Source organism: Nicotiana tabacum, chromosome 11, assembly GCF_000715075.1.
Source record: "Nicotiana tabacum cultivar K326 chromosome 11, ASM71507v2, whole genome shotgun sequence".
NCBI lineage: Eukaryota > Viridiplantae > Streptophyta > Magnoliopsida > Solanales > Solanaceae > Nicotiana > Nicotiana tabacum.
Genome location: NC_134090.1, coordinates 33111179 through 33130556, shown reverse-complemented (window position 1 = coordinate 33130556; position 19378 = coordinate 33111179).

The following is a 19378-nucleotide window of genomic DNA, read 5'->3' as shown; positions in this document are numbered from 1 at the left end:
GACTGTGGGCAAGGATTGGGCATGATGACCTTGTCATTGGCCTATGTGCTTGTAAAACAATCATGCGGGCAACATATAAGACATTGCCATGAGGGCTGTTGTGGGCAAGTATTGGCCAAGGTCTTAGGGCAGACAAGACATGCTTGGAAAAGGCTTGACAAGACAGTTTGGGAAATGTTGGGGCGGCATGGCATGTCATGCTCGCCAAAGTCAACAGCACGGGCACTTCGGATTGTGGCAGCAACAAATGTGGGCTAAGCTAAAATGCGGCAGTGCGGATTGATGGCAAAGGATTTAAATAGCTAAGGCAAGGATATATGAAGGAAAATAGAAGCAATGGCATGAGGGAAACAAAGGTTGACATGGGCAAGGCAGAAACTCGGCCAAGGCATGTGTGGGCGGCAGGTTGCGGGCAAGGCATTGGTGCGGAGCAATGTCAAAATGATACAAGGTTGGGCACAATGCCAGCCTTGGGCGTGAATCAGCTGGCTAAGTCAAAATGTCACATGCACATGACAAAGCAGTTTGGCGGTTACTTTTTCATAACCTCTTGTACCCATGATTGATTTATGCTTGTATCCATTATAATTGCATGCATAACATGGTCTAAGTAGTTGGGGATGTCAACTACAAGTTAGGAACTGATTTAGCATTAGCTCGACAAGAGACAAAAGCTGTAGACAACAAGTGTCAATGTGCTGTCAAGTCCTAAAGGCTGTCTATGTGCTATAAATATGGCCTTTGGATTTAGGCAGATTAGAGTGTGCAATTTCGTGTAAAGTCTAAGTGGAAAACAAGAGAGAAATGTGAGGGTTTCTAAGTGTTTCAAAAAGGGGCTAAGGCTGGGCATTGGGCAGGTCTTAGTGTGCAAGATCGACTTGTGATCTTGGCTAGACGAAAGTAGGTTGTGAACGACTTGTGTTCATAGCAAAGTGAGGGTTCCTTTGTATATTTTTGAAATTACTACAAGTGTTGGGATTTTTCCGTATTTGGCTGTATTCTTATTAAATTGCTGCCTAAAATTCGTTAATGCCAAACTTGCTGAAAATTGGCTAAGTATTAGGAAAGGCTGAGTCAAGTGCGCAACTTGACTACCGCGCGGGTGTGACTTTGGGCTAACAAAAATCCACCATGAAAACTGGTATCAGAGTAGAGCAAGGTTCGTGGCAGTGGCAAGATGTCCGATAGCAGATTTTGTTGTTGTTTGAAAACATGCTTGGTGGCACAAATGCTGAATTGCGCCAAAGGGTGGAACAATTGGAAGCAGTGGTTGGGCAGGCTCTTGAAATAGGTACTGATTCTTATATTCTTGCGAGAATGGCACGTTTAGAGGCAGATTATGGGGTGAGACATGAAACTACGCTGGCGGAAATGGCCTTGGTATGACAAGAAAAGGAAGAACTGCGCGAGGAGGTGGTTCAACTTCGAAGGGCATTACAAACTACTGCCCCTAGAAGCGATGATCGTACCAAGCTGAGGATTCCGGAGCCTAAGGCTTATAGTGGTGCATGAATTGCAAAGAACTGGAAAATTTCTTGTGGCATATGGAGCAGTATTTCCAGGTTGCTCGTGTGCCGGATGAGGAAAAGGTGACCATCACACCTATGTATTTAACTGATGATGCAAAAGTGTCGTGCCTTACATGAGTGGTAGAAGTGTAAAGTGCTGGGCTGCCAATGACTGAAACTTGGGAGATGTTGAAGAAGGAATTAAAATTTCAATTCCTTCCAACTAACTCGTCATGGGTTGCAAGAGATGTTCTGCGTCATTTGAAACAAAGTGGTACAGTGAGGGAGTATGTCAAGGAATTCTTGTCCTTGATACTTAATGAAAGTAATATGGCAGAGGAACACAAGCTGCATTACTTCATGAGCGGATTGAAGGGTTGGGCGCAATTGGAGTTGAGAAGGCAGAATGTTCAAAGCCTCTCTACTGCTATTACAGCGATGGATGCATTGGCTGACTTAAACATAGGTGGTGACACTACTGAAACTTCGCATTCAAAGTCCGACGGAAGGAAAGACAAAGCAAAGGAATGGAAGAAAAGTGGGAAAGGCCAAGCTGCCGAAGATGAGGGATTTGCCAAGAAGGTGAGATAGGAGATTCACAATGGCAAGGAAAGAAGCAGCAAGTTCAAAAGTTGCTTTACTTGTGGTGGACCTCACTTGAAGAAGGACTGTCCGATGCAGGCTAGGGTAAATGCTATGCTGGTTGCGGAAAAACAAGCACAAGTGGCGGAGGCAAATGCTATTGTGGCAGATGTGAATGGAGCGCCAGGGGCATTGTATGTCAACAACCCCTTGGGACTGATTAATTGAGTTGGCTCGACAAGGACATCAATTTCAAAGGGTGCGGGTGGTTTGTTAGGGTCCTGACTCTTTGACATCGGGCATGGCACGACTGTGGCAAGGATTGGGCGTGATGCCCTTGTCATTGGCCTATGTGTGGGAAAAATAATCATGCAGGCAACGGACAAGACAATGTCATGAGGGCTGTTGTGGGAAAGTATTGGCCAAGGTCTTGGGACAGGAAAGACATGCTTGGAAAAGGCTTGAAAAGGAGCGTGGTCAATGTTGGGGTGGCATGGCATCGCATGCGCGCCAAAGTCAGCGGCACGGGCACTTCGGGTTGTGGCAGCAACAAATGTGGGATAAGCTAAAATGCGGCAGTGCAGAATGATGGAAAAGGCTTTCAATAGCTATGGCAAGGCTATGTGAAGGAGAATACAAGCAATGGCACGAGGGAAACAAAGGTTGACATGGGCAAGGCAGAAACTCGGCCAAGGCATGTGAGGACGGCAGTGACATCGAGTGTGTGCGGCAAAATCATGGGCGGAAGGTTGCGGGAAAGGCATTGGTGTGGAACAATGTCAAAATGAGCCAAGGCTGGGCACAATACCAGCCTTGGGCGTGAATCAGCTGGCCAAGTCAAAATGGCACATGCAATGCACATGCCAAAGCAGTTTGGCGGTTACCTTTTCATAACCTCTCGTACCCATGACTGATTTATGCTTGTATCCATTATAATTTCGTGCATAACATGGCCTAAGTAGTTGGGGATGTCAACTACAAGTTAGGAACTGATTTAGCATTAGCTCGACAAGTGGCAAAATCTGTAGACAACAAGTGTCAATGTGGTGTCAAGTCCTAAAGGCTACCTATGTGCTATAAATTGGGCCTTTGGACTTAGGCAGATTAGTGTGTGCAATTTCATGTAAAGTCTAAGTGGGAAACAAGAGAGAAATGTGAGGGTTTCTAAGTGTTTCAAAAAGGGGCTAAGGCGGGGCATTGGGCATGTCTTAGTGTGCAAGATCAACTTGTGATCTTGGCTAGATGAAAATGGGCTGTGAACGACTTGTGTTCATAGCAAAGTGAGGGTTCCTTTGTATATTTTCAAAATTAATACAAGGGTTGGAATTTTTCCGTATTTGGTTATGTTCTTATTAAATTGTTGCCTTAAATTCGTTAAGGCCAAACTTGCTAAAAATTGGCTAAGTGTTAGGAAAGGCTGAGTTAAGTGTGCAACTTGACTGCCGCGCGGGTGTGACTTTGGACTGACCAGAAACGCCCCTGTGACACCTACCATGATGCAAGTATTAGCATCACACTTACCCCTTGTTTGGTTACTAATCCAGAGATAACTTCCTGTAATAAGTTATCCCAAGATTAAAAATAGCAATCAGGGTAACTTATATTTCCCAGAGGGTGGAATAGTAATTCCATGATAAGTTATTCCACGATAAAACAGTAAAATTGGCAATATCAAGATTAATACAATATTATTGTAGGCATATAAATTTTATTAAAATTAAATCCATAAAAAAATTTGGTCTATATTTTAAATTCAAGATATATTGGTCCAAACAAATATTATGGGCTAATATAATTGAATTAATTATATAAGTCCAATATATATGGATTAAATAAATAAGTCTTAATCCATTGGGCTAGCCCATTTAGTTGGGCTAAAGTGATGAGCCCACTTCATTAAGCCCAAGATGTCATCTTCCTAGGGGCCTAGTTTGGTGCCACATGTCAAATGACGTGGCAGACCAAGTTAAGCGGAAGAGCCAATAGGATCATGCCACGTGGTAAAATGACAAGGCATGCCAAGTCATATTAAAAGGCTAATGAAATCGTGCCATATGTGCAAGTGACATGTTCTGGCCAATCAAATGTGGCGTTGTCACACTTCTATTTGATTGGTCGGAAAGAGTTTGTTCTTATCGTAACTCTTTCCTCCCACAACTATAAAAATGGGTCTTCATAACCCAGAAAAGACACCAGAAGTTATAGCAAGAAGCAAGAAAGAGGTCGTGGATCAAGCTCTGCAAATTTCTCCACAAGTTTCAAACTCAAGAACGAGGAACAAATCAGTTCAAGTTCAAGCTCAAGAATGAAGAACAAATAAAGGTTCGAGAAGTACGAGTTCAAATCAAAGTTCATGCTAGTTGAATTCAAGATCATCGTTCATGGCAACAAATTCAAATTCAAGATCAAGCTCAAGGCCCTTGGATTTATATTAGAAAAGTAGAATTAGAGGAACCATAGAGATTGTAACACCCAAATATTTGAAATCAAATACTATGATTGTTGCAATATTTTTCGATCTTGATTTTATTTTCTCGACGCAATTTATTGTCAACAAATTCTGGTATACCCAGTGGGATAATCTCTACCTCTGATCTCAACTTTTCAGTCATCAAAGTCCAAGAATGTCGAAATGGCTTCAAAGAAAATCAACTTCAGATCAACTTCCACCAAGGCTGCTAATTCTAGGTTCTACGCTGATTTAGAAAGCATCCTCGATGTTACCTTTGGAAGCGTTGGACCAACTACAAGGAGCAAGGAAAGCTCCTTAGGACAACAAGCACTGCAAGTGCCGTCCGAATCAATCCCTGTTTTTGGATCTTTATCCTCAAAAGGAGCAAGATCTTCCACAAACACACCCGAAGGAGGAAGCGATGTTGCTGAAAATATTAAGAAAACTCTCGCTCTGCTTGACCTCTCCGTATCCAAGAACTCTGACTTTGAAGGAAGATGATGATGCTTCAACTGATGGATCCTCCTCACTTACACCGCACAACATGAGCCATTCGATAATCAATCTGTCTGACAATCCATGCTACTCCCCATCATCTACAACAATCATGCAAGCCATGGTGACGAACACTTCATCTGTGGAAAAAAGTTGGCAAACTTGATGGAAGCAATTGCTGCCTTGACCAAGTGCCTGCAAAATCAAGATGCTAGAATTTGCAAGGTAATAGATAGAGTGGGAATCTTGATGGAAGAAGAATCCACCCATGCACCTGGCAAGCTCCCAGAAGTTCCAGAGATTTGTTCTCCCCCAAGACGAGTAGCATCCGCTAAGGCTATCCCTATCTCATCTGAAGGGATGATTCCCATCGATCAACTGAAGGAGTTCACTAAAGGAACTATTAAGAATAAGTATGAAGTTGCTGCCAACTCCTCTCTTACATACGCAAAGTCGTACACTACAAGGATCGATATGTTGAAGATGCATGATGGCTATCAACCTCCAAAATTTCAACAGTTTGATGGTAAAGTGTCACGACCCAGATTTTCCACCCTCGGGAGTCGTGATGGCGCCTACTCGTAGAAGCTAGGCAAGCCACTAAACATAGAAAATTTCTAACTCTTTCATTTTTAACCCTTTTTAACAATCTAAATTAACAAGTATCCAACATTTAGATATTAATGATAAATTAAATCGAGTGGAAGACTTAATCTAATATAATAACAAGGCCAGTACGATAATGACAACACACATCTCTACCCAAAATTCGGTGTCACAATATCACGGACGGACTAAGATTACTACAACAAATGTCTGAAATAAATACAATATGTCTCGAAATCTAATGAAAACAGAGTACATAATAAAGTAGAAGAGAATGCCGGGCCTGCGGATGCCTTCAGGACTTCCTCGGGATCTCTGGTTGGACTGAAGGCAGGCTCCCCAAGTGCTACTATCCAAAAGCTGCTCCAGAATCTGCACATAGTGCAGAGTGTAGCATCAGCACAACCGACCCCATGTGCTGGTAAGTGCCTGGCCTAATCCCGGCGAGGTAGTGACGAGGCTAGGACATGACTCTAGATAAACCTGTGCAGTTATATAATATACAATGGAAAATAAATAGGTATAAACAATTAACATGGGAGGGGTACATGCTACGGGGAAAATATCTAATCCAGCAGAAACTTAAGAGAAACATGAGAGAACAATTCAAGATTTACAACAAAACCATAATAACACTGTTGCGGTGAGCAACCCGATCCCTATCATTTAACACTGTTGCGGCGTGCAACCCGATCCATTTATATCACTATTGCAGCTTGCAACCCGATCCAATATAACATTGTTGTGGCGTGCAACCCAATCCAACATAACATTGTTGCGGCGTGCAACCCATTCCATATATAGTATTGTTGCGGCGTGCAACCAGATCCAATATAACATTGTTGCAGTGTGCAACCCGTTCCATATATAGTATTGTTGCAGCGTGCAACCCGATCCAATATGACATTTATATACCTTTAGCAACAACCATACCAAGAGTTCCGACAAGGAATCAACAATAAGCTACACTATCCCGGCAAGGGATTCGACATTTAAAGTAAATACGTCCCAGCAAGGGAGAAACAACTATAACCAATCTTAACCCAATTTCTAATAATCTTAGCTAACACAATTACTCAGCCATAAGTAATTTTCATGAAAACAAACTTAATCTTTGCTCAATATCGAGAATCATCAATTAAAGCATCCGTAGTACTATTTAAGAACACAAAATAAATTGCAATTTAAGACTCACGATCATGCTCGACACCAACGTATAGATACTGGTCACCATGCCTAAACGTCGTACTCAACAAGAAGCAAATAGCAAATAGGATACAACTCCTAATCCCTCAAGCTAAGGTTAGACCGAACACTTACCCCGAACTTCCACTGTCAACTCAAGCCTCAAACACTGCCTTTCCTTTTGAATTTGACTCCAAATCAATTGTATCTAGACATAATCGACTTAATAAAATCAATAAACGCTAAATAATCCAATTCCAATGCTTAATTATAGCTTTCCCATCATTCTTCCCAAAAAGTCAAAAATTGACACCGGGTCCACTTGGTCAAAACATGAGGTTCGGACCAAAATCCGATCACCCATTCACCCACGAGCCCGAATATATATTTTTCTTTGAAATCCGATCCCAAAACGAGGTCAAATTCTCAAATAATCAAAAAGATCTAACTCCACCCAAATCCCTAATTTTCTACCCTTAATTTCATGTTTTAGGCCTAGAAATCTAGTGGGTGTTGATAAAAATGGAAGAAAACGAGCTTAGGATTACATACCTATGAAGCTATGGTGAAGTTCCTCTTCAAAAATTGCCCAAGAGGTGTGGAGAAGATGAAGTTTATGAAAAATGGTGGAACTCCCATAATACATTTTGTTTTTGGAACTTAATATAATTGGGCGAATTTGCTCTATGCGGTCGCGACAGGCTCATCGCGTTCGCGATGAGCTAGGCCTGAGAGACCTTTGTGTTCGCGAAAATGGGCTCGCGTTCACGGAGAACTAACTCCTCGAGCCTTCGCGTTCACGTAGGTATAATACCCCCCTGCCCAGGCTCATAAGTCATCGCGTTCGCGTATGCTGGGTCGCGTTTGCGAAGGGTATCCCCCTTAGCCTCGCATTCACAAAGAAGAAATTTGACCCCTGGGAGATTTTCCTTACGCGTTCGCGATTGTGCCCACACGAACGCGAAGAGAAAAATCCCTGGGCACTGAACAACAAAAACCTGCAACTTTTATGAGTTCAAAAACCTTCCGAAACACACCCGAGCCCTCGAGGCTCCAAACCAAACATACATACTAACTCAAAAACATCATATGAACTTATCTGTGCGATCAAATTGGCAAATTAACCCCTTAAACAACGAATTAAACCTCAAAATCAAATGAAATATTTCAAAACTTCTTAAAACATCAAATTTTGCATTTAAGGTCCGAATCACGTGAAACGGATTCCATTTCTTACCAAACTTCATAGACTTATCTTAAATCACATATAAGACATGTACCGGACATCGAAACTGTGACGACCCGACCAGTCGTCTCATGAGTTACAGCTCCTTTTTCCCTTATTTTAACTTCTTTACGCTTCGTTATCTGTGTTTTATGTGATCGGGTTGATTAGTTCGAGTTCGGAGAGGATTTGGTAAGAAATGAGATACTTAGTCTCTTAAAAGAAGGCTTAAGTGGAAAAAGTCAATCGAATGTTGACTTATGTGCTAGAAGGTTCAGAAGTGAGTTCTGATAGTTCGGTTAGCTTCGGGAGGTGATTTGTGACTTAGGAGCGCGATCGGAATGGGTTTTGGAGTTGTAGAGAAGATTTAGGGTTAAATTGGCGAAGTTGATATTTTGGCGGTTTCGGTTGATAGGCGAGATTTTGATATAGGGGTCAGAATGGAATTCCGAGAGTGACAGTAGCTTCGTTGTGTCATTTGGGATGTGTGTGCAAAATTTTAGGTCATTCGGACAAAATTTGATAGACTTTTTGATCGAAAGCATAAATTTAAGAGTTCTTGGAGTTCTTAGGCTTGAATCCCCTGTTAAATTAGTGATTTGATGTTGTTGTGAGCATCCCGAGGTTTTGAACAAGTTTGAACGATGTCATGGGATGTGTTGGTGCAATTAGTTTGGAATTCCAGGAGTTCCGGGTAGGTTCTGGGATGTTTTAGGCCAAAATCATAGCTGTAGTAGGTCCAGAAGGGTTGCAGGCCTCGGAACCCACCCACGCGGACCGCACAAAAGGAAGTGCGACCGCGATAAGTGTTGTGCGGACCGCATAAAATGAAGTGCGGCCGCGGTGGTTTTGTGCAGGCCGCGATGGTTTTGTGCGTACCGCGGTGCTTTTGTGCGGACCGCGGTGGTTCTGTGCGGACCGCGGAGGCTGAGATCTGAGGGGTACTCTATAAATACGAGGTTTTGGGTTTTATTTGATATTTTGACCTGCAGAGCTCGGATTTTGGCGATTTTTCGAAGGTTATTCAAGAAATTCATCGGGGCAAGTGTTTCTAACTCAGATTTGGCTAGAGCACATGAATATATCATTGAATTCATCATTTAATTCGTGATTTGGGATGGAATTTGGGAAGAAAATTGTGAAATCTTTCAAAAAATGTAAAATGATGATTTGAAGGACCAAATGGTATCGGAATTGGATAATTTTCAGATGGTTAGACTCGTGAGAGTATAAGGATTCGAGTTTTGTGAATTTTGTCAAATTTCGAGATAGGGGCACGGGGGTCGGGTTTGACCGAATTCTAGAATTTTGTGGTAATTCGATTGTTTTTGCTTGGGCTTTGTTCCCTTATCCTATTGTGATGTATTCGTTCTGATTTTGGATAGATTCGACGTGTGTGGAGACCGATTCGAGGGGAAAAGGGTCGCGAGATAGAGATTTAGCCGGTTCAAGGTGAGTAATGAATTAAATGATGTCCTCAGGGTTTGAAACCCCGGATTTGCACATCGTAGTGCTATATTGAGGTGAGACACGCGCTTGATGATGAGCGTGGGGTCATTTACTATTGGGGATTATGACTTGGTCCATCCCGAGTGATGCTTTTACTGCGTATTTTGGTTGAAACTTATTTGTTCTCATCAATGTTTGAACTGATTGCCATATTTGGGCTTCGTGCCAATTATTTGAACCCTCTAGGGAGTTTTATCACTATTTCCTCACTGTTTTGACTTACTACTTGAACTCAGTTGTACCGTTTTCCACTATTTTACAACTCAACCACTTTTTACTCGGTTTTGAAACTAAAATGATATATTAAATGATGTTTTGGGCTGAGAACTACTGTTTTACTAATGCCCGAGGGGCTTATATGATTTCTGGACTGAGTACGACCAAGGGCCAGATGTGAGGATACTATGGGATCGAGCTGCGCGCCGCAGCAGTATTATACTGATATTTATATAAGGCCGAGGGCCTAGATTTGATGCCACGAGATGACTTGATAATGCGCTTGGGCCGTAAGGGGGCCCTCCCGGAGTCTTCACACCCCCAGTGAGCGCCGTCGACGATAAATGTATGGATCGGGTTGCACGCCACAGAGGGTACTATAGGGTACCGTTCTATGTGTTGATTTTTCTTTATATGTCTGTCACTTAACTGCTTATTTGTTGTAGCATTTCCATATTTCGTTTCCATTGGTTTTTTGCTTTCATATTACTTGTTTAAAATGCCGCATTATAGATTTATCTGTGTTTCTCCGTGATTTCTTATTCTCAATCATTATTTATGCTTATTACTCACTGGGTCGGAATACTCACATTACTCCCTGCACCTTGCGTGCAGATCCAGGTGCATCTGAGGCTGAGTGAGGATTTTCAGTTGAGCAGCGCATATCCGGGAGCATCGAGGTAGTCGCATGGCGTCCGCAGCCCTGATCTCTCCTTCCTATTCTTTTGTTTTATCCGCATTCCCTAGATTGATATGTATTAGGGTGATAAACTGGTATTAGAGGCTCAAACTTGTGACACCGGATCTATACAGGCTATGTAGTAGTAGTTTTATCATTTGAAACTCCACCTATTTAACTCTGGTTTCAGACATTTAATATGGTATTTTGGTAATTTAACTGTGTTAGCTAATAATGAACTATATAAGAAATGGGTTGAGGTTGTTAATTGGTCAGGCTTGCTTGGCAGTGTGTTGGGCGCCATCACGACCGGGGTTGGGGTCGTGACAAGAACTAAAATACGGGTCCGATACCAACTAGTTCTAATCAAAATTCATTTCCAAATCCATTAAACAATTTCAAAAAATAATTTTCTTTAAAAATTTATTTCTCGGGCTTGGGACCTCGAAATTCGATTCCGAGCATACGCCCAAGTCCCATATTTTCCTACGGATCCTCCGGGACCGTCAAATCAAGTGTCAGAGTCCGGGTCCGTTTACCCAAAACGTTGACCAAAGTCAAATTAATTCATTTTATAGTCAGAATTTATCATTTTTCATAGATTTCACATATAAGCTTTCCGACTATGCGCCCGGACTGCGCATGCAAATCGAGGCGATGATAAAAGAGGTTTTTAAGGCCTCGGAATGCATAATTCAATTTAAAAACAAGTGTCATCACTTAAAGGCAATCCAAAGCAACATGTGGCGCACTTTGTTGTGACGTGCAATAGTGTTGGGACTTATGGAGATTACCTCGTCAAGCAGTTTGTCCCCTCGCTAAAAGAAAGTGATTTTGATTGGTATACAGACCTCGAGGCGGGATATATTGATAGTTGGGATCGACTAGAGCAAGAGTTCCTCAATCGCTTTTATAGCACAAGGCGTACTGTGAGCATGGTGGAAATTATAAATACTCGTCAATGGAAGGGTGAACCAATTATCGACTTTATCAATCATTGGAGGAATGCAAGCCTCAAATGTAAAGACAGGCTTAGTGAAGCTTTTGGCATAGAGATGTGCATCCAAGGCATGCATTGGGGATTGCGCTACATCTTGCAAGGTCTCAAGCCTAGCACATTTGAAGAATTTGCAACTCGTGCCCATGACATAGAATTGAGCATGGCCTCCGCTGGAAGTGAAAGGTTGCCCATCTATGAACCTCGTAAAGGGAACGACAAGCAAGAAGTCAGGAAGTGGGGCAAGTTAGTACCCAACTCTGAAAGCAAAGAAGCTATGAATGTTAACACATCACTTGTGAAGTTCACGACGGAGGTGAGCAAGGAGAAGAGTATGAAATCCACTTCTTTTCAAGATAATCCAAGTCGAAAGTTGACTCTAAAAGAAATGAAATAGAGAGAGTACCCATTTTTGGATTCTGATGTGACATCCATTTTTGAAGAACTCCTCGATTAAATCTCATTGAGCTTCCGGAGACGAAGCGGCCAAATGAAGCTGGGAAAACTGATGACCCAAATTACTATAAATATCATGGACTTGTGAGCCACCCTCTGGAGAAGTGCTTTATATTCAAGGACAAAGTTATAGACTTGGCTCGTGAAAAGAAGATCGTGCTTGAACATCACTTGTGAAGTTCACGACGGAGGTGAGCAAGGAGAAGAGTATGAAATCCACTTCTTTTCAAGATAATCCAAGTCGAAAGTTGACTCTAAAAGAAATGAAATAGAGAGAGTACCCATTTTTGGATTCTGATGTGACATCCATTTTTGAAGAACTCCTCGATTAAATCTCATTGAGCTTCCGGAGACGAAGCGGCCAAATGAAGCTGGGAAAACTGATGACCCAAATTACTATAAATATCATGGACTTGTGAGCCACCCTCTGGAGAAGTGCTTTATATTCAAGGACAAAGTTATAGACTTGGCTCGTGAAAAGAAGATAGTGCTTGAAGATGAGAAAGCAAGCACAAACCAAGTCTCTATCATATTTGGCTCATTCAGTCCAAATGAATTATGTAGCTTTAAAGAAAGTAAAGATGAAGAATTACTGGAGAACAACAAAGTTGAAGACGATCAACCTGATGATAATGAAGGTTGGACGTTGGTGACTCGTCATAGGCGCCACAAAAGGAGCCCATGAAAAGGATCAATGGAAAAACCAACAAGGAAATGGTGGTGAAAAGACCGAGGAGGTGGAATATAGTTAAGTATTTAAAGAAAGCAAAAGTGGAGGTGTACCACCCTCAAAAGTCCAGTGACCTTGGAGGAGTTTTTACCAAGTTGGTTCCGTACGAAGGTTTTTCGTGGGGGTGTTGATGCCTCTTGTTGCCATGCTGCCAGAGGGAAAGAAAAGAGTGATGACCTACCATTGGCACCATCTTCAGAAAATCTCATCGAGTCCAATCCTCAAGAAGTTAATGCTTGTGACGAAAAAGTTACGTTCACAAATGACGATCTTCTACTGGGTGACACTCTTCACAACCGCCCATTATACCTGGTTGGCTATATGCACGATGAAAGAGTAAATCAAATTTTGGTTGACGGAGGATCCTCAGTGAACATCTTTCTAGTTCGCACTGTGAAAGAACTCGGCATTCCCATGAGCAAACTCTCGAAAAGTTGTGTGATGATTCAAGGATTCAACCAAGGGGGCAAAGATCCATAGGCGCGATCAGGTTAGGAATCACCATTGAAGATATGTAATCAAGTGCATGGTTGCATGTGATCAATGCAAAGACTTCATACAACGCCTTGCTTGGAAGGCTTTGGATATGTGAGAATAAAGTAGTTCCCTCTACCTACCATCATTGTTTAAAATATTACGAGGGTGAAGTCGAGAAGAAGATAGTTGCTAATGATGAGCCATTCACCGAGGCTGAGTCACACTTCGCCGATGCAAAGTTATACTCAAAGAACAGGTTTCTAAAGGAGCTAAAAGTTAATGATGTCGTGAAAAGCAAGAATGACGAGCCCACAAGTAAAAGAGCTGAGGTGACTGCTGGTAGAGTCAAAGTTACAACCTAACTGAATAAATGTTATAGAGGGGATATTGCATGTTATGGCAAAAAAGTAATCCATGCACTTCAATATGTCCCTTAAAGGAAGAAAGATGAAGGTGAATCATCTAATCTCCAAACTAACATGATAAAGGATTTAACTCTTCCGGTAAAATGAATTGAGGCAATAAAGTTATCCTCAAAGCCACTTGCAGGGTTTGTGGCCCAAAATCGTTCACAAAATGTGGCACCCCTACAAAGCGAGCAGATGAAGGTTTTGATCCTAACGCTTACAGGCTATTTGCAAAAGCTAGATACAATCCCAATGAGCCATCAAAGTTAGGGAAGATCCCATCAGAAGCTGCAAAAAGGCAACCATGTGAAGGTTTGGGATACAAGCAACCGTCACCAATGTGCATCTACATAAGAAGGGCGAGCGACAATTGTATCACTGTAGAAGATAAATCTGCCACTTCTAACAAGCCTTTTATCTTTGGTCGACTTGGAAAATCAACTGTGAGGACTTCCTTGTTTGAGAGATTGGGTCCATTAAAGAAAGGTAATAAGTTCCAGAGAAATTATTGAAATACAAGAACACCCACTTCTCCAAAAATTTAGAAGATCTCTAAGGATTTTCAAAGTCTAGTTCCTTCTAGAATGAGGAGACAAACAAAAGTCGTGGTTTCGTGTGATGAGGGACTAAAGGTGAAGCCATACAATGTGGTCTACACTAAAGAACGTGATGAAGACGAAGAAAGTGTGGGTTCTTCATATCATGTTACTACACAAGGCGAGCACGGTGTTTCATCTCTAATGGAGGGTGACGAGAAATTGGAGGATGTTTCACTGTGTTATCACATTTCCTTCAACGATGGGGACCTTCAAGAAGATGAAGATGCGATAGATACTCCCCCGTAACTTGATCGTTTGATAAAGGCAACAATTGATGTCTTAAAAGAAGTTAACCTTGGCACAGATGAAGAACCAAGGCCCGTATACCTAAGTGCTTTACTAGCAATCAATGAAGAAAGCACTTATATCGAGTTATTCAAGGAGTTCAAGGAAGTCTTTGCTTGGAGTTACAAAGAGATGCCTGGATTGAACCCTAAAGTAGTAGTTCATCACCTTGCAGTCAAGAATGGCGCTCGTCCTGTTAAGCAAGCCCAAGCCGTTTTAGGCCGGACTTGGTTCACTTGATCGAAAGTGAAGTTAACAAACTCATTGAAGCTGTCTTTATTCGCGAAGTTAAATATCAACATGGGTCTCAAGTATTGTCCCTGTAAGAAAGAAGAATTGCCAAGATTCTGGTGTGCGTTGACTTCAGAGATCTCAACAATGTGCGTCCCAAAGATGAATTCCCGCTTCCTATTCTAGAGCTGATGATCGATGCTACTATTGGTTATAAGGAAATGTCTTTCATGGACGGTTGGTCGGGCTATAACCAAATTCGCATGGCACCAAAAGATGAAGAGCTTACTGCCTTCTGCACCCCCAAGGGTGTTTATCGCTACAAGGTAATGTCTTTTGTCTTGAAGAACACTGGTGCTACTTACCAAAGGGCTATGCAGAATATCTTTGATGACTTTTTCTACAAAAATGTCGAATTCTATGTAGATGACTTGGTGGTAAAATCGAGAAAGAGGGGCGACCACTTGAAAGACCTGAGGATGGTGTTTGAATTGCTTCGGAGGTACCAATTTAGGAGAAATCCATTGAAATGTGCCTTCGCGATATTCATGAATGTAAAAGTCTGCAAGGAAAGCTAGCATACGTTAAGAGATTTTTCTCAAACCTAGCTGGGAGGTGCCAACCATTCAGTCGCCTCATGAAGAAAGGTGTTCCTTTCAAGTAAGACCAAGCTTGCAGCAATGCCTTTGAAAGTATTAAACTTACTTGATGAAGCCTCCAATTTTGGCAGCCCCTATACCTGGAAAGCCGTTGATACTATACATTTCAGCACAAGAAAGGTCTGGTGGAGCATTGTTGGTCCAAGAAAATAGTAAGGGGAAAGAAAACTCCCTTTACTACTTGAGCAGGATGATGTCACCAAATGAGCTGAATTATTCGCCAATCGAAAAGTTATGTTTTGCGCTAGTCTTCTCAATTCAAAAGTTGACCACTACTTTTAAGCTCATGTCGTTTGCCTTGTTTCTAGGTCAAATCTCATCAAGTTTGTAATGTCAAAACTAGTCATTAGCAATCAACTAGCAAGATGATACCTCCAATTTCGACAATTCGAGATTGTGTACATTCCTAAATAGGATGTAAAAAGACAAGCATTGGCAGACTTCTTGGCAAATCACCCGATACCTAATGATTAGGAACTAACTGTTGAACTACCTGACGAAGATGCAATGTTTGTTGAAGTACAACCTCCATGGAAGATGTACTTTAATGGTGTTGCACATTGCGGAGGAGTTGGTGTTGGCGTAGTATTTGTCACTTCTCAAAGGGAAGTTCTGCCCTACTTCTTCACTTTGACAACTCTGTTCCAAAAATGTTTTTGAGTATCAAGCATTAATACTTGGGCTTGAAATGGTTGTAGATATAAAGAAGTTACAATTGCAAGTCTTTGGTAATTCCCAGTTAGTGGTCAATCAACTTTTAGGTAGTTACAAAGTTAAGAAACCTGAACTATGCCTTTATCATACTTATGCTAAGAAATTGATGAGATGGCTTGGTAATATGACTATTCAACATGTGCCTAGGAAAGAAAACAAGAAGGTTGATGCTTTAGCTGCCCTAGATTCAACGTTAACCCTGCCAGATCAAGCGCAAGTTACTATCTGTCAAAAATGGGTAGTACCGCCGTCAAATGAGGGTGAAATTGAAGAAAATAAACTCAAGCATCTTGTCACTGTTTCTGAAACTAAGAAGGAAGAATAGCGACAACCCATTATCGATTACTTGAGCTATGAGATACTTCCAGGAAATTCGAGGAGACGGACTGAAATCCGTTGTCGTGCACCACGCTTCCTTTACTACAAAGATACCCTATACAGAATATCATTTGATGGAGTACTCTTCGATGCTTAGGGGAGGATAACAAGCACGCCAAGCTTTGCAAGAAGTACATTTTGGGGTATGTGGATCACATCATTCTGGACAAAAGCTCCATTTTCATATAAAAAGGATGAGATATTATTGGCCAACGATGGTAAAAGATTGCTTGGACTACGCTCGAAGATGCAAGGCTTGCCAATTCCATGCAAATTTTATCCATCAGCCTCTCGAAGTGTTGCACCCGACTGTTGCATCCTGGCCATTTGACGCTTGGGGACTGGATATTGTTGGAACACTGCCAAAATCCTCTGGTGGGCATTTATACATCTTGGTTGCAACTGACTACTTCTCAAAATGGGCCGAAGTTGTTGCTCTTAAGAAGGTAAAGAAGGAAAATATTGCAAGTTTCATTCGAGTAAACATAATTTATCGCTTTGGCATTCCTCGTTACATAATAACGGATAATGGCAAGCCATTCGACAATAGGCTGATGAACAAGATTTGTGAACTCTTTGGCTTCAAGCAATGTAACTCTTCTATGTACAATGTTGCCGCCAATGGTCTAGCCGAGGCATTCAACAAGACTCTATGCAACTTGTTAAAGAAAGTCGTCTCCAAATGCAAACGAGATTGGCATGACCGTATGGAAGAAGCTCTGTGGGCATATGTGAATAACTAATTTTTGACCACACCCAAATTCTATACTATTTTAGTGTAAATATTTCTTTTATATCTAATATTAATATTTTAAACTTTTATCATACTCTTAATAGGTTTATTAAAAACTACAAAAATATTCACATATTTATAATACAAATTTTATTTCTATTTGTAAATAGAAAAATAAAATTAACAAAAATAATATTTGGTTTCATTTAATTAGAATTTTAATAAGTAAATTATGGTATCTTTTCTTAGTATTATTTAAAGTACATGTAAATATTTAATTTTCCTATATTATAAGAAATGTTGGTTAATCTTCTTATATTTATAATTTAATTTATCTTTTAAAATAAAAAACAAAAAAATTAATTAAAAAAAAAAAGAAGTTACGTTAAAAGAGATAAAGTTTGTTATCTCAAACTTTATCTCAAAATCTCATTTAACTAAGCTAACAAATCCCAACTTCCCCCCACCCCTCACGTCACTCTACACCAACCCACACACTCACGCCCCAACCCCCATATCCCCTCAATCCCATGATCATACACACGATCTTCCCCACTTCATTAGGTACTAGCTTTTGATCACTACTAATTAATTGAGAACTTGACAGACGAAAGGGGGTGGGAATTGAAGGATATTTAAGAGACAAGCTTAAGAGATAACAGGGGATTTTTTTTTAGATAAAAAGAAAGAATTGCACCCTTTCATTTGTAAAATATTTGGAAGGAGAAAGCATGGAGTTTAAATTTCAGTCGACGTTCGGGTTCCGTTTTCGCTCTAAGATTTCAGTCTTGATCGGGGTTCTTATCTCCTCTCGCTATTGTTTGTTGCTGGGATTTTCGTCACTATAAAATTATTTTGTAGGCTCCTCTCTTATATATTGAAGAAGCTTTGCTCTACAGGTTTTCTTCTATATTATCTATTCACCTTTTACTTGTTTTAAGGTTCCAGTTTTGCCTTTTGAAAAGTTATCTAGAGATGAATGAATTCTGTGCTGTTTGAAATATTTTAAGAGAAGGAACTCTTCTAAGTTTATTTTTTCTCCTCTATTTTTTTTCAGTTTTATTATTATGTATGAAGTGTGCTTATGACTCTCTCATTAGCGTTATTTTATATCTGTTTGACACCTTAGAATTGGGTTCATTTTGGATATTGAAATATGAATGCAAAAATTATTCCATGATTCAGTCCATTATTCAGGTTGCCTAATCTTGTTTCTTTGTAAATAGTTAGAATCACTACATATGCTCATATATATATATATATTAAATTGTTATGGATTAAAATTTTACAACGAATTGGCTGCACAAATTAGTAGGTTGCCCATTTTTTTCTTCTTCCTTTTATTTTTAAGTAAAGATGCATGTCAAAAGTTTTCATTAGTCTCCTTACAGATTCTTAGGTAATTAATTCATGTATTTGTTTGAAAGTTCATGTATTAGTATTAAAATGATATTTGAATTAGTTGTTAGACTAGATTTGGTGGTAAATTTGAAGTAACTCCATTGGCGTATCTTAAGGAATTTTCTTTAGTTTTTATGATAGGCCTTCAGTTGATTTTTCCATTTGACCTCCAAATGTGCATGTCAAGACAAGCTGGAGAATAATTTTTATCATTAATTATTTTATCTCTTTTTTTTCATTTACAATTGATAAATTGTTTTTAAAAAAAAAATTCTTTAGGACTGTTTATTTCCTGAGCATATTGATTATTTATATTCATTGCATATAACGCTAATAAATTGGCTTGTTTCATCAAATCAATACCATGTTTAAATATTTGTATTAAGCCTAGTATATCTTTTACACATAATGAAAACTAAATGAGAGGGCCATGGGGCTGCGTATTGATTCCAAAACCTTTCTGAGAAATAAATAATTAGAGAACAAATAATTATAAGGGTGCGAGATGAGCCACGAACTAATTCATGACTCGTCACAATATAAAAGAAAAACACATAAATAAATGTCTCGGGTATGAAAGAGACAAATAATTTGAATACTCTAAAAATGCTAGAAAAAATTTAGATGTACTTTGAATATTAGTCCATATGTTCATATCCAAACCTTGGATTGATATGCTTAAATAATGAAAGGATTATGTGCGCATTCCGCGTCTCGATGCCTTTATATTTAAAATAATTACGTTATAACCATGTGTACATTCTGTATCTTGGTTTAACATTTAATTTCAAAGAAGTACCTTGTGTGCGTTCTGCATCTTGGTGAACACAATTAATAAAATATAATAATTAATT